This window comes from Lepus europaeus, chromosome 12 (genome assembly GCF_033115175.1).
Source record: "Lepus europaeus isolate LE1 chromosome 12, mLepTim1.pri, whole genome shotgun sequence".
NCBI lineage: Eukaryota > Metazoa > Chordata > Mammalia > Lagomorpha > Leporidae > Lepus > Lepus europaeus.
In genome coordinates, this window is record NC_084838.1 from 92,462,837 (window position 1) to 92,485,949 (window position 23,113).

Here is a 23,113-nt window from a genome sequence, read left to right on the forward strand (position 1 = left end):
ATGGCTTCAATGCCCAATTGTACCAGATATTTAAAGAACTAACTCCAATTCTTCTCAAGTTATGCAAAACAATTTAAAGGGAGGGAATCCTCTCGGATTCTTTCTATGAAGCCAGCAGCACCTTAATTCCTAAGTCTGGAAAAGATGCAACAAAGAAAACTACAGACCAATTTCCCTGATGAACATAGATGCAAAAATCCTCAACAAAATTCTGTCCAATTGAAACCAACACATCAGGATGATCATTCACCTGGACTGAGTAGGATTTATCCCAGGTATACAGGGATGGTTCAACAATCACAAATGTGATACATCACATTAACAAATTGAAGAACAAAAATCATGTTTATGTCAACAGATGCAGAGAAAGCATCTGATAAAATACAACACCCTTTCATGATGAAAACTCTTGGCAAATTAGGTATAGAAGGAACATTCCTCAACAATATCAGGCAACTTATAACAAACCCACAGCCAGCATTCTATTGAATGGGGAAAAGTTGGAAGCATTTCCACTTAGATAAGGAACCAGACAAAGATGCCCACTCTCACCACTGCTATTCAATATAGTCCTGGAAGTTTTAGCCAGAGTTATTAGGCAAGAAAAAGAAATCAAAGGGATTCAAACTGGGAAGGAGAAAGTCAAACTATCCCTATTTGCAGATGATATGATTCTATATCTAGGGGACCCAAAATACTCCACTAAGAGGCTATTGGAACTAACAGAAGAGTTTGGTTAGATAGTAGAATATAAAATCAACACACAAAACACAACAGCCTTTGTATACACAGACAATGCCACAATGAGAAAGAACTTTTAAGGTCAATCCCATTCACAATAGCTAAAAAAAATAAAATACCTATGAAAAAATAAAATAACCTATGATGTCAAAGATCTCTACAATGAAAATTACAAAAATTTAAAGAAATAGAAGAGGATGCAAAAAATGGAAAAAACTTTGATGTTCATCAATTGGAAGAATCAGTACCACCAAAATGTCTATTCTTCAAAAAATAATTACAGAGAAGTTTGAATTTTGCCGAGGCTCGGATAGGAAAGTGTTCCTGCTTCAGGGAAGAGTCGTGCAGGCCGAGTGGGTCCCTTTTCCTTTGGTGGAGGCTTCACACGAGAAGGGCCCTCAGGATGTCTTCGTCACATTTTGCCTTTTGACACAGAAAAGATTTTCTAATGATTAGAACTAAAAATGCTCATAGGAAATCATTGTCTCAGAAAGAAAATAGACATAAGGAATATGAACGAAATCGACATTTTGGTTTGAAAGATGTCAACATTCCAAACTGGGAAGGTAGAATTCTCGTTGAATTAGATGAGTCGTCTCAAGAGTTTGTTCCAGTTTAAAAGGCCAGTGCCAAGCCAAGGTCAATGAAAACTGTCCTAGGATGATCAACGAAAACAAATGCTCCAGAAATACAAAGCAGAAAACAGCTTCAAAAATTGAAAGAGCAGAGAGAGAAAGCTAAACGAGGAGTTTTTAAAGTGGGTCTTTATAGACCTGATAAGCCTGGTTTTCTTTCATCGAACCAGAATGTTCTGAATGCTGAGTCAAAAAAGGCTATTCCATCTTCTATGCGGATTACGAAGTCAAAGACAAAAGACCAAATAGAGCAGACTAAGATTAATAATGGAAATATTGTTCAAGCAATCCGACCCCGTCAAAAGCAAACTTCTGAAAAGAAAATGTTGGACAAAGAGAGAAAAGTTGTGCAACCTGCAGTGCCGACATCAGTGAGAATGACTAGATCAGCTACTCAAGCAGCAAAGCATGTTGCCAGAACTGTCTCTTCTACCACAAGAAAGCCAGATAATGAACCAGAAAGAAAGGCACCAAATAAAGGAAGACCCGCTAAAAATACAGAACCAAATCCTGACAAGGTCGTTTATTTTGAAGTTGAAAATGAAGAAAATGTATTGGATTCACAAACTAGTACAGCAGATGGAATGGATCCAGATGGAGTCTTGTCAAAAATGGAAAACTTACCTAAGACAAATCTTGCAAAAATGAAAGGGAAAATTTCCTTTACACCTAAAGATTTTATGTTTCAGCCACTGGATGGCTTAAAAACCTACCAAGTAACACCTAGAAGTGCCAATGCTTTCTTAACACCCAGCTGTACTTGGACTCCTTTAGAAACACAAGTTGATAAAACTCAAGCAACAAAAGAAATTTTGGAACAAAAACATAGGATATACTCAACTAAGACTGTACAGCAAGATTCAAATAAATTCCAGTGTCCTTTGGGTTCTGTAACAGTTTGGAATGAAGAACATGCCTCAAATCAAAATGAAGCTACTACTAAAAATTCAAACAACCTTCCAATAAAAGAAGTCCCATCACTTGAAGTAAATGAAGGTTACACGTCTCAGCCCCAGCATGATGTGCCATATTTCAGAAATGTACTTCAATCAGAAACTGAGAGATTAACATCACACTGCCTTGAGTGGGACAGAAAGCTTAAACTGGAAATTCCAGAAGATGCTAAAGATCTTATTTGCACAGCAGTTGGTCAAACAAGAATCTTTATGAAGGAAACGTTCAAACAGTTTGAAGGATTGGTAAATGATTGTGAATTTAAACAAGGTGAAAGGGAAACAACCTGTACAGATTTGGATGGATTTTGGGATAGGGTTAATTTTCAGATAGAATATGTAAACCAAAAATTCAATAATCTGACCAAACTTGAAGAATCTGGGTGGCAAAGCACTAACAATAATGCCAGCAAAAATGTCTATCGGAAAAAAAATTGTCTCAAGATTACTAAACCAAAACAGGATGATAATGGAAAAATTGCAGCCAGGAATCACCTAGCTGCCATAAAAAATGCAATGAGCGAGCGACTTAAGCAAGAAGAACTTGGTGAGGCAGCAGCTTCAGGAATACCAAAGAAAGTTGATACAATTGTGTTTGATGCTGGATTTTTCAGAATTGAGAGCTCTGTTAAATCATTTTCAGGACTTTATGTCTCTTCAGAACGTCTTAAAGTCTGAGAACACCTAAGTCTATCTGCAAAGCTGGGTCTCAGAGCAGGGCTGCGATGGGCCTTCTGACACAAGCTGAGTCACCAGAGAATGCAGATCCTCAGGGTGCCAGCAGAGAGCATACTGATGAGAAGACTGTATGTTCAAATATTCCTGAAAGCAGAAACAAAATAGCAGAAAATTCTCAGTGTCCTGGATTACAAGATTTAATTGAAGTAAACCATGATGTAAACAAGATAAATTTTGAGATGGATTGTTTGTCCAGAATTGTTTGTCTTCATGTTGGTGAAAGAGCAGATGATATTAATACTAAGAACAAAGAAGAAATTTCAGATGTGGAAAGAAAGGAACTAAATACTTCAATTATATCACAGGACATTTTAATGACTAGCCCTGAAAAAATATGCCATCAGTAAATAACATTTCACAAGAAGAAGACACTAAAGTTTCTGGACTGCAGTAATCCATCCACTTGGGTGGAGAGGAGACCTCTAGAACATGGCAGACACGTTTCCTTTGGTGGTAACCTGATTACCTTTTCATTGCTGAGGACCCTCAGTGCTGAACAACCAGAAGAATTTTGAATTTAAAAGTAAATCTAAACATTTTCCTTCATGCTATCAGTGCTGTGATATATTCTTAGACATTGGAACTTTGGAGAATATGTATTTGTGTTCAGTTCTATTTGATTCACTTATATAGTATCATACAATGGGTTAGTATTCTGTGTTCCTCAAAGTGTGTTTTAGATATGTTTCTTAAGGGGCATGGGATATTTTGTACATTAACCATGCAGAATAAAAAGTGTTGTGCATTACCTCTTGTTCAAGATGTATAGCTTAAAGTTAAGTGTACTTACTGAGAACCTATAAACATTCCTTAGTTCAACTGAAATACACCATTAAATTTTGACAGAAAAAAATAATTACAGATTCAATGGAATACAAATCAAAATACCAAAGCCATTCTCAGATCTAGAAAAAATGATGCTGAAACTCATTTGGAAACACAAGAGACCTCAAATAGCTACAGCAATCTTATACAATAAAAACAAACCCAAGGCATCACAATACCAGATTTCAAGATATACTACAATGCAGTTATAATCAAAACAGCCTGGTGCATATACAAAAACAGATGGATAGACCACTGGAACAGAATAGAAACACCACAAATCAATCCAAGCATCTACAACCAACTTATATTCGACCAAGGAGCAAAAACAATTCCCTGGAGCAAGGAAAATCTCTACAACAAATGTTTCTGGGAAAACTGGATTTCCACATGCAGAAGTATGAAGCAGAACCCCTACCTTACATATTCAATGAAAATCGATTCAAAATGGATTAAAGACCTAAATCTATGACCCAATACCATCAAATTACTAGAAAACATTGGGGAAACTGTGCAAGACATTGGCACAGGCAGAGTTCCTGGTAAAGACCCCAGAGGCACAGGCAATAAAAGCCAATATTAACAAATGTTATTACATCAAATTGAGAAGCTTCTGTACTGCAAAAGAATCAGTCAAGAAAGTAAAGAGGCAACCAACAGAATGTGAGAAATTATTTGCAAACCAACAACTGATAAAAGATTAATAACCAGAATATACAAAGTGATCAACAATAACAAAACAAACAACCCAGTCAAGAAACAGGCAAAAAGGGAAAGAAATAGGCAAAGGACTTACACAGACATTTCTCAAGAGAGGAAATCCAAATGGCTAACAGACACATGAAAAATGCTCAGGATCACAAGGCATCAGAGAAATGCAAATCAAAACTACAATGAGTTTCACTTTACCCCAGTTAAAATAGCTTTCATACAGAAATCAACAAACAACAAATGCTAACAAGGAAGTGGGGATAAAGGTTAGCTAATCTACTGTGGTGGGAATGTAAACTGGTAAAGCCATTATGAAAAACAGTTTGGAGATACCTCAGAAATCTGAATATAGTCCTACCATACGACCCAGCACTCCCACTCCTCGGAATTTACCTAAGGGAAATGAAAGCAGCAAATAAAAAGTTATCTGCCCCTCCATGTTTATTGCAACTCAATTCACAACACCTAAGACATGGAATCAATCTAAATGCCCGTCAATGGAAAACTGGATAAAGAAATTATGGGATATGTACTTTATGGAATACTACACAGTGATAAAAAAAAAAAGGAAATGTGGTCATCTCCAAGAAATGGATGAATCTAGAAAACATCATACTTAGTGAAATAAGCCAGTCACAATGGGACCAATACTGTATGTTCTCCCTGATATGTGATAACAGAGCACCTAAAAGGAAACCTGTAGAAGTAAAATTGACATTATGAGAAGCAATGACTTGAATATCCCTCGTCTTGACTGTCAAAGAACAGTTTATTATTTTATTTTATTTTTTTACTTAATACCATTGGTTGAACTCTTTACTTAACATAGAAATAATCATTGGTGTATTAAGTCAATTGAAAGTAGATCCCAGTAAGGGGGCGGAGCCAAGATGGCGGATAGTGAGGACGTGTGCCTTAGTTTGGGAAAATAAACTTTCATAAAAGTGGAATTACTGTAGCCTCAGGAAAAGACTCAAGAAAAAAAACTGCAGAGGAAACGCTTCCGGATCTTGTGGATGAGACACAGAGGACTTACAGGGAACCCACCGCGTGGAAAACCAACCGAGACGAGCCGAGCGGCAGCGGCGGGAGAGGAGCCAGAGCCACAGAATCTCGCCAGCGCGGGAACCCAGGAGGGTAAGACAAAGACCTGAGAAGTCCGAGACATTGGGGGGAGGGGGAACAGAGGCCTCTCCCTTCACTCACCAAGCAAAACAAAGAGCACCGCGATTTTACATATGTAAAGCTCAGCCAAACTCAGTATCTTTAGCAAAACTGGAGAACATATTGAGGGCTGCATAAACTCTGTGTATGGTCCCAGGGGTAGATCAAACGAATACTCACAGAGGCTAGATTTCAACTACCCTCAACTCCACTCCCAACTGAGTCAAAAGAAAAAAAAAAAAAGAGAGAGAGAGAGAGAGAGAGAGAGCGTCCCAGCAAGGAGCAAGTAATCTGGGAGAGTCGCTCTTTACACAGCCTTAAACCTCAAGAAACAAGCATAGCTCTCTGGCCACACCCATCACAGCCCCTAAGGCTCCAACAAAACAGACAGCTCACTTAGAGGCATAGTATAACGAGAGAAAAAAAAACAAAAACAAAAACACCACAAATTATCTCTAACATGCCAAGCAAGAAACATAGAAGCAGAGGTACCAAAAACAAGGAAGGCACTATGACGCCCCCAAGTGAACAAGACACGCCAATGCAAGATTATGAAGATGAAGAGATAGAGCAAATGCAAGAAGCAGATTTCAAAAAATTCATAAGAACATTAAGAAGTTCTCAAAAACAAATTCTTGAACTACAGAAATCCTTAATGGACAAGATAGAAAATCTCTCCCGTGAAAATGAAATATTAAGGAGGAATCAAAATGAAATGAAAAAATTAGTGGAACAGGAAACTGCGATACTGACAAAAAACCTCAATGAAATGAAGAACTCAATAGATCAAATGGCAAACACATTAGAGAGCCTTAAAAACAGAATGGATGAAGCAGAAGAGAGAATATCGGGATTAGAAGACAGAGAACAGGAAAGGAAACAGTCAAATCAAAGAAAAGAAGAAGAAATCAGAAATCTAAAAAATAATGTCAGGAATCTACAGGATACTATTAAAAAACCCAACATTCGGGTTCTAGGAGTTCCTGAAGGCATGGAAAGGGAGAAAGGATTAGAAGGCCTTTTTAGTGAGATACTAGCAGAAAATTTCCCAAGTTTGGAGAAGGACAGAGACATCCTAGTACAGGAAGCTCAGAGAACCCCTAATAAACATGATCAAAAGAGATCCTCACCACGACACGTCGTAATCAAACTCACCACAGTGAAACACAAAGAAAAGATCCTAAAATGTGCAAGAGAGAAACGCCAGATTACTCTCAGAGGATCTCCAATTAGACTTACAGCTGATTTCTCATCAGAAACCCTACAAGCCAGGAGAGAATGGCGAGATATAGCCCAGGTACTAAGAGAGAAAAACTGCCAGCCCAGAATATTATATCCTGCAAAGCTCTCATTTGTGAATGAAGGTGAAATTAAGACCTTTCACAGCAAACAGAAATTGAAAGAATTTGTCGCCACTCGTCCAGCCCTGCAAAAGATGCTTAAAGATGTGTTACATACAGAAACACAGAAACACGGTCACCAATATGAAAGAAGGTAAAGGAAGGAAACCTCAGAGCAAAAGATCACAGGAATCTCAAACCAGATATTAGAAAATATCTTTGGCAAATGACAGGGCAAAGTTACTCCTTCTCAATAGTCACATTGAATGTTAATGGCTTGAACTGTCCAGTTAAAAGACACTGATTGGCCGATTGGGTTAAGGAACAAAACCCATCCTTTTGCTGCTTACAAGAAACCCATCTATCCAACAATGATCCATACAAGCTGAGAGTGAAAGGCTGGAAAAAGATATACCACGCCAACAGAAATGAAAAGAGAGCGGGCGTAGCCATCTTAATATCGGACAACATAAACTTTACCACAAAAACTGTTAGGAGAGACAAAGAGGGGCACTATATAATGATTAAGGGATCCATTCAACAGGAAGATATAACGATTATCAACGTATATGCACCTAATTATAGGGCACCAGCTTATTTAAAAGACTTGTTAAGGGACTTAAAGGGAGACTTAGACTCCAATACAATAGTACTGGGGGACTTCAATACTCCACTCTCAGAGATAGACAGATCAACAGGACAGAAGATCAACAAGGAGACAGTAGATTTAAATGAAACTATAGCCCAAATGGATCTAACAGACATCTACAGAACATTTCATCCTACATCTAAGGACTTTACATTCTTCTCAGCAGTACATGGAACCTTCTCTAGGATTGACCACATACTAGGCCATAAAGCAAGTCTCAGCAAATTCAAAAGAATTAGAATCATACCATGCAGCTTCTCAGACCACAAAGGAATGAAATTGGAAATTGGCAACTCAGGAATCCCTAGAGCACGTGCAAACACATGGAGATTGAACAACATGCTCCTGAATGAACAATGGGTCATAGAAGAAATTAAAAGAGAAATCAAAAATTTTCTGGAAGTAAATGAGGATAACAGCACAACATACCAAAACCTATGGGATACAACAAAAGCAGTGTTAAGAGGAAAGTTTATATCAATAGGTGCCTACATCAAGAAATTGGAAAGGCACCAAATAGATGAGCTTTCAAGTCATCTCAAGGATCTAGAAAATCTGCAGCAAACCAAACCCAAACCCAGTAGGAGAAGAGAAATAATTAAAATCAGAGAAGAAATCAACAGGATTGAATCCAAAAAAACATTACAAAAAATCAGCCAAACGAGGAGCTGGTTTTTTGAAAAAATAAACAAAATTGACACCCCATTGGCCCAACTAACTAAAAAAAGAAGAGAAAAGACCCAAATCAATAGGATCAGAGATGAAATGGGAAACGTAACAACAGACGCCACAGAAATAAAAAGAATCATCAGAAATTACTACAAGGACTTGTATGCCAGCAAACAGGGAAATCTATCAGAAATGGACAGATTCTTGGACACATACAACCTCCCTAAATTGAGCCAGGAAGACATAGAAAACCTAAACAGACCAATAACTGACACAGAAATTGAAACAGTAATAAAGGCCCTCCCAACAAAGAAAAGCCCAGGGCAAGATGGATTCACTGCTGAGTTCTACCAGACATTTAGAGAAGAACTAACTCCAATTCTTCTCAAACTATTCAGAGCAATCGAAAAAGAGGGAATCCTCCCAAATTCTTTCTATGAAGCCACCATCACCTTAATTCCTAAGCCAGAAAGAGACGCAACATTGAAAGAGAATTACAGACCAATATCCCTGATGAACATAGATGCAAAAATTCTCAATAAAATTCTGGCCAATAGAATGCAACAACACATCAGAAAGATCATCCACCCAGACCAAGTGGGATTCATCCCCGGTATGCAGGGATGGTTCAACATTCGCAAAACAATCAACGTAATACACTACACTAACAGACTGCAGAAGAAAAACCATATTATTCTCTCAATAGACGCAGAGAAAGCATTTGATAAAATACAACACCCTTTCATGATGAAAACTCTAAGCAAACTGGGTATGGAAGGAACATTCCTTAATACAATCAAAGCAATATATGAAAAACCCACGGCCAACATCCTATTGAATGGGGAAAAGTTGGAAGCATTTCCACTGAAATCTGGTACCAGACAGGGATGCCCTCTCTCACCACTGCTATTCAATATAGTTCTGGAAGTTTTGGCCAGAGCTATTAGGCAAGAAAAAGAAATTAAAGGGATACAAATTGGGAAGGACGAACTCAAACTATCCCTCTTTGCAGATGATATGATTCTTTATTTAGGGGACCCAAAGAACTCTACTAAGAGACTGCTGGAACTCATCGAAGAGTTTGGCAAAGTAGCAGGATATAAAATCAATGCACAAAAATCAACAGCCTTTGTATACACAGGCAATGCCACGGCTGAGGAAGAACTTCTAAAATCAATCCCATTCACAATACCTACAAAAACAATCAAATACCTTGGAATAAACTTAACCAAAGACGTTAAAGATCTCTACGATGAAAACTACAAAACCTTACAGAAAGAAATAGAAGAGGATACCAAAAAATGGAGAAATCTTCCATGCTCATGGATTGGAAGAATCAATATCATCAAAATGTCTATCCTCCCAAAAGCAATTTATACATTCAATGCAATACCCATCAAGATCCCGAAGACCTTCTTCTCAGATCTAGAAAAAATGATGCTGAAATTCATATGGAGACACAGAAGACCTCGAATAGCCAAAGCAATCCTGTACAACAAAAACAAAGCCGGAGGCATCACAATACCTGATTTTAGGACATACTACAGGGCAGTTGTTATCAAAACAGCATGGTACTGGTACAGAAACAGATGGATAGACCAATGGAACAGAATAGAAACACCAGAAATCAATCCAAACATCTACAGCCAACTTATATTTGACCAAAGATCCAAATCTAATCCCTGGAATAAGTACAGTCTATTCAATAAATGGTGCTGGAAAAATTGGATTTCCACATGCAGAAGCTTGAAGCAAGACCCATACCTATCACCTTACACAAAAATTCACTCAACATGGATTAAAGACTTAAGTCTACGACCCGAAACCATCAAATTATTAGAGAGCATTGGAGAAACCCTGCAAGATATAGGCACAGGCAAAGACTTCCTGGAAAATACTCCAACAGCACAGGCAGTCAAAACCAAAATTAACATTTGGGATTGCATCAAATTGAGAAGTTTCTGTACTTCGAAAGAAACAGTCAGGAAAGTGAAGAGGCAACCAACAGAATGGGAAAAAATATTCGCAAACTATACTACAGATAAAGGATTGATAACCAGAATCTACAAAGAAATCAAGAAAATCCACAACAACAAAACAACCCACTTAAGAGATGGGCCAAGGACCTCAATAGACATTTTTCGAAAGAGGAAATCCAAATGGCCAACAGACACATGAAAAAATGTTCAAGATCACTAGCAATCAGAGAAATGCAAATCAAAACCACAATGAGGTTCCATCTCACCCCGGTGAGAATAGCTCACATTCAGAAATCTACCAACAACAGATGCTGGAGAGGATGTGGGGAAAAAGGGACACTAACCCACTGTTGGTGGGAATGCAAACTGGTTAAGCCACTATGGAAGTCTGTCTGGAGATTCCTCAGAAACCTGAACATAACCCTACCATACAACCCAGCCATCCCACTCCTTGGAATATACCCAAAGGAATTTAATTTGGCAAATAAAAAAAGCCATCTGCACATTAATGTTTATTGCAGCTCAATTCACAATAGCTAAGACCTGGAACCAACCCAAATGCCCATCAACAGTAGACTGGATAAAGAAATTATGGGACATGTACTCCATAGAATACTATACAGCAGTAAGAAACAATGAAACCCAGTCATTTGAAACAAGATGGAGCAATCTGGAAAACATCATGCTGAGTGAATTAAGCCAGTCCCAAAGAGAAAAATATCATTTGTTTTCCCTGATCGGTGACAACTGAGCGCCAAAGAGAAAACCTGTTAAGTGAAATGAACACTATAAGCAACAATGAACTGATCAGCTCCTGTCCTGACTTTAGATGTACAATGTAATACTTTATCCTTTTTAGTATTTGTTGTTGTTGTTGTTGTTCTAGTACTATTGGTTGAACTCAGTAATTAACACACAATTATTCTCAGGTGTTTAAATTTTAACTGAAAAGTGATCCCTGTTAAATCTAAGAGTGGAAAAAGAGAGGGAGGAGATGAACAATTTGGGACATGCTCAATCGGACTGGCCGCAAATGGTGGAGTTAGAAATGTGCAGGGGATTCCAACACAATTCCATCAAGATGGCATGTACCAATGCCATCGCACTAGTCCAAGTGATCAATTTCAGCTCACAATTGATAGATCTGATAGGTCTAAGAGTCAAAGAGATCACACAAACAAGACAAGTATCTGCTAACACTAACTGATAGAATCAAAAAGGGAGAGAAAGATCCAACGTGGGAAGTGGGATACACAGCAGACTCATAGGATGGCAGATGTCCTAAACAACACTCCGGCCTCAGAATCAGCCCTCAAGGCATTCAGATCTGGCTGAAGAGCCCATGAGAGTATAGCAGGCATGGAAAGCCAAGATATCATGGAAAAAAAAAAGACCTAAATGAATGATCTCTGTGAGTGAGATCCCAGTGGAAAGAATGGGGCCATCAAAGAAGGAGGTACCCTTCTCCGAAGGGAGGAGAGAACCTCCACTTTGACTATGACCCTATCGGAATAAGATCAAAGTCAGCGAACTCTAAAGGCTTCCATAGCCCTGGCAACTCATGACTAGAGCCTAGGGAGATTACTGACGCCATGAACAGGAGTGTCAAATTGTTAAGTCAGCAACAGGAGTCACTGTGTACTTACACCCCATGCGGGATCTGTCCCTAATGTGTCGTCTAAAGCCAAGTGAAGCTATGACTGGTATTGAAACAGTATTTTTATACTTTGCGTTTCTTTGTGGGCGCAGACTGATGAGGTCTTTGCTAATTATATACTGAAGTGATCTTCTGTATATAAAGAGAATTGGAAATGAAAAAAAAAAACAACCTGGTGTTAAAATGGAAATGGCATAGAAAATTAATTATTTTGAAAAAAAAATTATGTAGGATCTCTGTCTTTAATGTGCTGTACATTGCTATTTAATGCTATAATTAGTAATCCAATGGTCGGTTTTTCACTTGATGTTGCTATATGGGCAAAATGTTGAAATCTTTACCTAATATATACTAAACTGATCTTCTGTATACAAAGAGAATTGAAAATGAATCTGTACATGAATGGAAGGGGAAAGGGAGCGGGAGGGGGGAGGGTTGCGGGCGGGAGGGAAGTTATGGGAGGGGGGAAGCCATTGTAACCCATAAGCTATACTTTGGAAATTTATATTCATTAAATAAAAGTTTAATAAAAAAAAAAAGAAAGTAGATCCCAGTAAAAAATAAGACTGATAATAAGAGAGAGAGGAGCTGAAGCAATGACTTGAATTTCCCTCATCTTGACAGGGCAACTCGTTAAAGAACAGTTTATTATTTTATTTTTTTTACTTAATACCATTGGTTGAACTTTTTACTTAACATAGAATTAATCATTGGTGTATTAAGTCAATTGCAAATAGATCCCAGTAAAAAATAAGAGTAAGAGAAGGAGGAGCTGTACAGTACAAAATTCCACAGACTTACCCCTAAGGGTAAAGAAAAACTTGCCATGGGACTCCAAATCCCATTAAGTTGGCAGGAACCAATGCCATCTTACTAGTTAAAGTGATCAGTTTAAGTTCATAACTGATCATAAAGATAGGATTAAGTGTCAAAGGGATCACATAAATAAGAACAAGAGTCTGGTAATAACAATAGATAGGATTAAAAAAGAGAGAAAGTTCCAACATGGGAAGCAGTCCACAGAGAAGACTCATCGAATGACAAACGTCCTAAACAGCACTGACCTCAGAATAAACCCTTTAGGCATTCAGATTGAGCTGAAAAGCTCATGAGAGCATTTCAGGCATGGAAAGCCAAGACACTGTGGCAAAAAATGTTCTACATGAGGGATCTCTGTGAGTGAGACACCAGTGGACAGAAGGGGCCATAAAGAAGGATGTACTTTTCTCGGAAGGCAGGAGAGAACTTCCACTTTGCTTATGGCCTTGTCTAAATACTGATGGGAGTTTGTGGATTCAAAAGGCTTCCATAGCCTTGGCAGCTCATGTCAAGAGCCTCAGGAGTGGCCGGCTCTGAGGATCACTAGGATAATCCTCCGCCTGTGGCACTGGTACTCCAGGTTCTAGTCCCAGTTGGGGTGCCGGATTCTGTCCTGGTTGCTCTTCTTCCAGTCCAGCTCTCTTATGTGGCCTGGGAAGGCAGTGGAGAATGGCCCAGGTGTTTGGGCCCTGCACCTGCAAGGGAGACCAGGAGGAAACATCTGGCTCCTGGCTTTGGATCATTGCAGCACGCTGGCAGTGACAGCCATTTGGAGTTGAACCAACAGAAGGAAGACCTTTCTCTCTGTCTCTCTCACTGTCTAACTCTGCCTGTAAAAAAAAGAGCCTCAGGTGATCACTGATGTCATACATAAGAGTGCTAATTGTTAAATTAACAACAGGAGTCACTGTGCACTAACTTGGCCATGCAGGACCTCTGTCTTCTATGAGTTGTACTATGAGAATTAACTGTAAACCTTGTTCTCAAATAGTACTTTATACTTTGTGGGTGAGTGGCTGAGTGGGTGGGTGCAAATTGTGGAAATCTTTACTTAGTATAAAGCTGGTCTTCTGTATATAAAGTTAATTTAAAACAAATTTTAATGAAGAATGGGATGAGAGAGGAAGTGGGGGTGGGTGGGTGTGTATGGGAGAAGAACCACTATATTCCTAAAGCTGTACCTATGGAATTTGTATTCATTAAAATCCTTCTTAAAAATAATAAATAAAATATATGAGATTTAAATATAAAAAAGAAAAAAGTACACAAATAGGATTACATCAAGCAAAAAACTTCTGCACTGCAAAGGAAACATGCAACAAAGTGTAGAGGCAACCAACAGAATTGGAGAAAATATTTGCCAACTATGAAACTGATAAAAGATTAATTTCTAGGATCTATAAAGAACCCAAGAAACTCAACAACAAACAAAACAAAAAATCTAGTTAAGAGCTGGGCAAAGGCAGGAACAGGCATTTATCAAAGGATGAAATGGCCAACAAACACACAAAAAAGATGCTCAGGATCACTAACCATCAGTGAAATGCAAATAAATCTACAATGAGATTTCACTTCATCCCTGTAATAATGGTTATCATCCAAAAATGAAACAACAATAATTGCTGGTGAGGATGTATGGAAAAGGTATCCTAGTACACTCCTGGTGAGAATGTAAACTTGTACAACCACTATGGAAGACACTATGGAGGTCCTCAAAAATCTAAAAATAGATCTAGATTGGCTAAAATGAAAAGATTCTACTCTATGCTACCTACAAGAAAGCCACTTCACAAAGATACACATACAGTTAAAGGGGAAGGGTAGAGAAATGAGTAGCTAAACTCACATGAAACTGACTTTAAAGCAAAAACTGTAGAAAGATAAGTACACTGTATAATGATAAAAATAATTTATTCAGTGATAAGATATAACAAGCAGAAATATTTATGCACCCATATAAGACAACTCAGATACTAATACTACAGGGGGTAAACAGACTCCAATACAATAAGAGACTTCACACCCCACTATCATCAATGGAAAGATCATTCAGACAAAAAAAATCAACAAAGGTATATCAAATATGAACCATACTATTACAAATGGACCTAAGAGATATTTATAGAACATTATACCCAACAGCTACCCAAAAGCTACATTCTTTTCTCTGTACACGTGGCATTTTCTAGGATTGACCATACATTAGTCCATAATTCAACTATTAGGAAATTTAAAAAGATTTTAAAAAATATCATACCATGGATCTTCTCAGACCACAAAAGAACAAAACTATCAATGAACAACAAGAAGAAAAATAAAACATTTACAAATACATGGAAATCAAACAACATGCTACTGAGTGAACAACGGGACACTGAGGAATTTAAAAAAGGAATCAAATACTTCCAACTAAAAAATTAAAACACAAAATATCAAAATCTGTGTGATACAACAAAAGCAGTATCAAGAGGAAAGTTTATATCAGTAACTATTCACATAAAAATAAAACAATCTAAAATAAATGACCTAATGATGTACCTCAAAGTCATAAAGAAACAAGAACCAAGCTTCAAATAAACAGGAGGTAAAAAAATAAAAAGGATCAGAACACAAATACATGAAATTCAAACTAAAAAAAAAATACAAATTACCAATGAAACAAAATGCTTGTTTTCTGAGCAGGTGAACAAAACAAACCTTTAATCAGACTAACAACAAAGAAAAGAGAACAAACTCAAAATTGTAGATGGTATTACAACTGATGTAGATGTAGGTATTACAACTGATCCCACTGAAATACAAAAGGTCATAGTAAACAATTGAACAATTATAAACTATGAAAACTGGAAAACATTGAAGAATGTATAAATTCCTGGTCTTGTGATTTTTTTACTTTATATAAAACAGGAAACAAATTTCATGTATTTAATATATACAGTTTTAAGAGCATAATAATACTTCCCACCCTACCTTTTCATCCTCCCTCCCACTATCATCCTTTTCTTCTTTTAATCTTCACAATGACATACCAATAATTTATTTCACAATGAGTACCTAATCCTACAGCAAAGAGTTCAACAAGTAGCAAGTGTTAAAGGTAGTCCATATGACAATTTCAATAGATGCAGAGAAAGAAAGCATTTGACAAAATATGACACCCTTTCATGATAAAAACCTTAAGCACATTGGGTGTACAAGGAACATTCATCAACACAATAGGACAATTTATGACAAACCCACAAGCAGCATCTTATTGAATGGGGAAAAGTTGGAGGTATTCCCACTAAGATCTGGAATCAGACAAGGACGCCCACTCTCACCACAGATGTTGAATACAGTCCTGCAAGTTTTAGCCAGAGATATTAGGCAAGAAAAAGAACTCAATGTGATACGAATTGGAAAGGAGGAAGTAAAACTATCCCTGTTTGCAGATGATAAATTCAATATATATGGGAACCAGAGGACTCCACTAAGAGATGACTGATCTCATAAAAGACTTTAGTAAAGTACAGGATATAAAATTAACACACAAAAATCAATACCCTTTGTATACACAGACAATGACTTGGCTTTCTAAAATCAATCCCATTCACAATAACTACAAAAAAAATAATACTCTGGGAATAAATTTAACCAAGGATATGAAAGATCTCTATGATGAAAATTATAAACATTAAAGAAATATAACATTTAAAATGGAAAAATCTTTCATGTTTGTGGGTTAGAAGAATATCATTAAAATGTCCATATTACCCCAGTTGCCCCTCTTCCAGGCCAGCTCTCTGCTGTGGTCAGGGAGTGCAGTGGAGGATGGCCCAAGTCCTTGGGTCCTGCACCCCATGGGAGATCAGGAGAAGCACCTGGCTCCTGCCATTGGATCAGCGCGGTACGCCGGCTGCAGCGTGCCTACTGCGGCGGCCATTGGAGGGTGAACCAACGGCAAAAGGAAGACCTTTCTCTCTGTCTCTCTCTCTCACTGTCCACTCTGCCTGTCAAAAATAAATAAATAAATAAATAAATAAAATGTCCATATTACTGAAACCATTTTACAGATTCAATACTATCCCAATCAAAATACCACCAACATTCTTCTTAGCTCTATTAAAAAAAATGCTAAAATTCATATGGAAACACAAAAGACCCACAAAAGCTAAAGCAATCTTATACAACAAAAACAAAAGCCGGAGGCATCACAATACCAGATTTCAAGACATACTACAGGAAGTTATAATCAAAACAGCCTGGTAGTGACAGAAAAAAAAATAGACATGTAGACCAACAAAACAGAATACAAAATTCAGAAATCAATCCACGCACTTACAACCAACTTATCTTTACAAAGGAGCTAAAATCAATCCCTGGATCAAAGACAGTCTCTGCAACAAATGGTTCTGGGAAAAGTGGAAACAAGACTAGTACCTTACCCCTTACTCAAAAATCCACTCAAAATGAATCATGGACCTAAATCCATTCCAATAGCATCAAATTGCTAGAGAACATCGGGGAACTGCAAGACATTGGTATAAACAAAGACTTCTTGGAAAAGACCCCAGAAGCACAGGTAATCAGAGCAAAAACTAACCAAAGGAACACTCATCAAAGAGGCAACAAACAAAATGGGAGAAATTATTTGCAAACTATACAACTAATAAAAGATTAATATCCAGAATCTATAAAGATCTCAAGAAATTCAACAACAAACAATCTAGTTAAGAAATGGGCAAAGGACTTGAACATTTTTCAAAACAAGAAATTATAATGGCCAACAGACTCATGAAAAAATGCTCAAGATCTCTAGCCATCATGTAAAATACAAATCAAAATCACAATGAAGTTTCACATCACCTAGTTATAATGGCTTCATACAGAAATCAACAAACAACAAATGCTGATGAGGATGTGGGAATAAAAGGTACTCTAATGACTGTTCGTGATATTGTAAACTGGTGCAGCCACCGTGGAAGACAGAATGGAGATACCTCAGAAATCTGAATATAGACCTACCATATGATGCAGCCATCACACTCCTGGGTATTTACCCAAAGGAAATGAAGTCAGCATATGAAAGAGTTGTCTGTACCTGCATGTTTACTGAAGCTCAATTCACAATAGGTAAGATATGGAATCAACCCAGACATTTGTCAACTGAAGACTAGATAAAGAAATTATGGGATATGTACACTACAGAATACCACACAGCAGTATAAAATAAATGCAAAGTGGAATCTTGTCATTTGCAAAAAAAATGAACAAAACTGGAAAACATTATATTTTGTGAAATAAGCCAGTTCCAAAAAGGTAAATAGCATATGTTCTCTTGGATCTGAGGTAACTAACAGAGTACCTAAAAGGTAATCTATAGAAGTAAAAGTGACATTTGGAGATATGATGCTTTTGAACAGCCTTGTCTCTTCTTTTGAGGAACAGGTTTTTTTTTTTTTTTCCAACACTGTTTTTTAAACTCTTAGTGTAGGGTTAATATTATGTGTATAATGTTGTTGAAAGTAGATTTTTGTAAAAAAAAAAATAAGAATGAGAATAGGAGAGAGAGGAGGAAGAAGGGTAGGAGTACAGAGGTGGTGGGAGGGTAGGGTTGGAAGAATCACCATGTTCCTAAATTTGTATCCGGCTGGCGCCACGGCTCAATAGGCTAATCCTCCGCCTGCAGCACCAGCACCCCAGGTTCTAGTCCCGGTCGAGGCGCCGGATTCTGTCCTGGTTGCCCCCTTCCAGGCCAGCTCTCTGCTTTGGCCCGGGAGTGCAGTGGAGGATGGCCCAAGTGCTTGGGCCCTACACTCGCATGGGAGACCAGGAGAAGCACCTGGCTCCTGGCTTTGGATCAGTGCGATGCGCTGGCCACAGCACACTGGCCATGGTGGCCATTGGATGGTGAACCAATGGTAAAGGAAGACCTTTCTGTCTGTCTGTCTCTCTCTCACTGTCCACTTTGCCTATCAAAAAAATAAAAAAAAAATTGTATCTATGAAATGCATGAAGTTTGTATAAATGTTTCTATGTAAAAAATCCTTAAAAATAATAAAAGTGCAAATCAAAAAGGAACATTCCATAATACAGAACCACAAATAAGAAAGGAATAGAACCAAACCAACATCATGTACTTCTTAGATAGATAATAAAATTCTCCAGTCCCAAGATAACACATGCCATCACATGGATGCTGTGAATATAGCACACCCACAATGGTTAAGTGGCTGAAGACAAACACTAAAACAACCCTCGAACATCCCCCATCTAGAAGGTTTCCCACTTGTACACATTCACACATGAATGTGTACACTATCCAGAGCCAAAGTAAGCACCTCACAGCTCTCAGTATGAACACACAGCAACCTACATCTTGAAAACTATTAACAGAATCTGCTGGAATTACTATGAACATGTATGTATATGTATGTATCCCTATGTATATGTGTGTATAAAGGTACACAATGTGTAAGAGGCAAATACACTCAGTGACTCCACTCTCTCCAAGTTCTTCCACACCAAAACTAACCCTCTAAATTCACACCAGCACAACTGGAGCACGTCCACTCATAATATACACAGATCTGACTCACAAAGCAGGAAAGTGCACAACACCCACTCCTTGAATGGATGCACATGCACCACAGCCCATGAGCCCCTCAGACACAATCAGCCCTACTGGCCACTGCTCACACACACACAATACTCACAAACTCAAGCCATACTGACCAAAACACACATAAACAATCACTAAACATTAATATTTTCCCCAAATAATTCAATAACAAGAATGCATGCACAAGATAATTTATGTGTACTGTTTCACATCACTTTCCGCATCCTCTTATACACATGAAACAAACACAGTGCCCTGACACCACACACATGCACCATACACACACCATCAACACACACTGAATTTTGGAGACTCCAATCAGCAAGTTGATTAAGGGCTATTAATTTTCTGGTATCTGCAGCCAGAAGTGGAGGGCTGCAAATGCAGATGAGATATTTTCAAAAGACACTGCCTAAAAACCTAAGAGAATGTAGAAGTGTAAAGTATCTAGTTCATTCCTTCATAGAAAACTGCTTCCACTGCTGTTGTTTCATCCCCCATAGGATATTCATCAGGGTGGCAACTGCCAATTCAATACTCTAGATCAACAGAAAACTGGAAATTTCAATAAGCAAAAAATATATTGGACATCTGAGAAACAGAGACTTCAGCCTGGCTTTGCTGGAAGGCCCTTCTACCCCAGTCCAACTCACAGGTAGGGACATGCAGCACCCCACACCCACTCCCGGGGCCTGCATCCTCCAGCAGCCAGCATCACCCTGTCCTCCCGATGATGGCCAAGTGAATATGAAGTCACCTGGCTGCCAGTGTGACCAAAAAACAGTGCCAGGGTGAGAGGAGGCTGTGCTGAGTCACAGGGTGCAGGGCAAGGACCACATGGGGTTAGGAACTGGGGACATTTCTGCCACACTCTCAACTAGGTGGAGACCATGGGGACAGTTCTGTCCAACAGGTACCTGCCCTCCTTCACCCTGTGTGGAAAGTCAGAAACACTTCCTCCCAGACTTGCTCGTTCATCCGTTAATACATGCTTTGTGCAGACGCTGTGATGGGTGTTCTGGAGGACTCTCAGATGACTACCTAGACCTGCTCCCTCACTGCAGGTTTGCACCCTGCACCAGAAAGATTTTAAGTACTCAGTTTGCACTGAGGCAGTCTAATGATGGGCTTTTAGGGGAAACAGCAGGGAGCCCATGATGCTCACCTCTCCTAATAAGAAGAAGTGCTATTTCCCTGCTTGTGGGGGAGGAGCAGGGAGAAATGTCATCTGCACTAGGGGAATGGGAAGTGCCATCTGGTAGGACTAGGAGTCAGAATGCCTAACATGCGGACAGGTTCTTGCAATATTCACTGCTCCAAGTGCTTTAGATAGATGGACTGCAATCATCACAACCTGTGTATATAAGATTATTATCCTGTTCTATAGGACACACGGATTCAGAGGTTTGCTCAGCTCACCAAGGTCACATGGCTGACACTGGGGCCTCCAGGTTTTCACCCCACTATCGAGCTCAGGAGCCAGTATCTTCACCTGGGACAGGTTGCCCCTTGAAGAACATTCCTGGGGTCCAACGCAGTGGAGACCATTCATACAGCATGTGACGCCTCTGCTGCCTCCACTGGGAAGAAGCTACTCAACAGTCAGGAGCCACCCAGGGGAATGACCCAACAAGCCAGGCCTGGTCCAGCGCAGCTCTCACCATCTTAGCCTTCTCCGCACAGGCAGGGCACCCCACACCCACTGACAGTTCCCAAACGGGACAGGCCTGACCCCTGGGCTTCCTCCAGGGCATCGGCCACCACAGCTGATTACATTTCTGGAGTACTCAACTGAAAAGTCCAGGCTTCCTTACACATTCCACTTCTCATATGGGGTCCTCATGAATTACTGCTCCAAGGACAGGGGGTCTTGCACTGTGGGAAGGACGTGGACCACTGAGCCCATGCTGACGTCTCCTAGTGCTCCCTTCGACTTGAGGCACAGGAGGACAGTTAGGGAAGGAAGGAAGGAAAGTGTCCTGTGTTCATGGCCTGTCTCTATGACCTCTCCACACTGGGACCAAGTTGGTCTACATCTCCATCCTGAATCAGGAGCCAGGCACAAAATTTAAAGCAGGCTCCTGGGAAGTCAGAGACACCGTAGCTCAGCTGGTGCTCACCTGATCAACTGGACTGAAGAAAGTTAATGACTCCTGCCACCCAGTGATACAAACTTCAAACTGAGTTGAGCTTTCCAAGGTGCAGACATCCTGAGCCTTCAGAAAAGGAAGAGTATTTCTGGAAAACACGACCCACTGACACACAGAAGCAACTCCATACCTTCAGCATAAGGGACACAGGGGAGGCTCTTCTGAGCTTAGGGGACTCTCAGGTTTCTGTGGAGACAGGTGGCTAAGAAATAGTGATGTTAGCCTGATGCCTAACGGTACACACAACCTGGGGTGGGGCAGATGTTAGCAGCTCAGTCTCAAGATCTAGCCCCTGGGGGAGGGTGTCCTTGTGCACCACCTGTGCTCCCTAGAGAAGCAAGCAGAGCCTGAAGCTGCCTAGCTCACTGCCGGGGAGTCCATGTTAGAGTCAAGGGACGGCCCATCCGACCTCCTCTCTAGAAAATCTCACAAGTCTAGGACCGCTGCCCACTATGTGGACAACTCCTGGAGAACTTCTGCCCTGCATGGCCTCAGTCCATTAGGACACCTCGTCTGGGAACAGATTCCTGGAACACAAACATGCTAACGGATTGCCCAACTGCCAATGGCACACTCTTGAATTCGTCCACATAAGGAAGTGATGAAAATCCACATGTATTTGAATCTTTGACCCTTAAAGATGAACCAACCTACCTAGGAGCAATGCAGTGACTCAGAATGAGAAGGATCCATGCTCACACACAAGCGCACACAGCCTTGGATGCAGCTTTGATGATTAGCTTGGTCTCTAAGGCACACACCCACTGTCACCCAAATATTCTTACTGCACACATATCTCAGGTCATACATTTTAAACAAGCAGGGTTAGGCAAGAGGGGCAACAGGAGCAGGGGTAGGAATTCTGGAACTGCTCCCCAACAACAATTTGTTTTTCAAAGGATGCCCAAGGAAGGTATATCTTGCATCACTGTGCTCAGAGACAGCCTGCCCACCACCAACAGTCCAAGTGGCAACAGAGCAGTCTGAGTGGGGGCTGTACATACAGTGTAATTAGACACACACTACTCACACAGGCAGGGCTCTCCTATTCCCCATTCCCCATTTCTGCATGCTGGAGGGGCCTTTTGAACATAAAGAGAACTCCTCTTCCCCAGGGACCCCTTAGAGATCAGGGGTCATAAAAGCAGCCATATGAGACCTCTGAGCGACTCTGTGTTCCTCTAGGAGGTTAGGATCATGAACCAAGCTGTGCAAGAATCCTCTGACCCTGTCATTCCCTGTTCAGCACTTGTGCACCATTTCATCCAGGTTTAACGATCTCGCCAGCAAACAGGTAAAAATAGCAAATTTCATGTATTAGCACTGATAAAAATTCTAATGTCTTGCTTTTTCTATTATACTGCTTTGTGGTGTCATGGCTGGCATTTTATTCTTATTTGAGCATTTAATGGCTTCTAGATTTGTCAGTTTTCTGTGCCTACTGAGTAACAGAAACTTTCCTCCACCCTGCATCACCACAGC

General features: G+C 39.6%; 1 long non-coding RNA gene and 1 pseudogene across 15 annotated transcripts in view; one reads left to right on the forward strand and one right to left on the reverse strand.

Annotated features, from left to right (window-relative positions):
* The window catches only part of LOC133772010 (uncharacterized), a 216,357-nt gene that overhangs the window by 64,977 nt on the left and 128,267 nt on the right, over window positions 1-23,113 (reverse strand). The window contains exon 2 of one of the 15 annotated variants that reach the window (XR_009867666.1): window positions 16,634-16,869. The exons of the other annotated variants lie outside the window; for them this stretch is intronic. This is a non-coding gene — a long non-coding RNA (uncharacterized LOC133772010). The remainder of the gene's footprint in view (window positions 1-16,633; window positions 16,870-23,113) is intronic. 15 annotated transcript variants of the gene reach the window in all.
* LOC133771354 (disks large-associated protein 5-like) lies at window positions 1,145-3,582 on the forward strand (annotated as a pseudogene).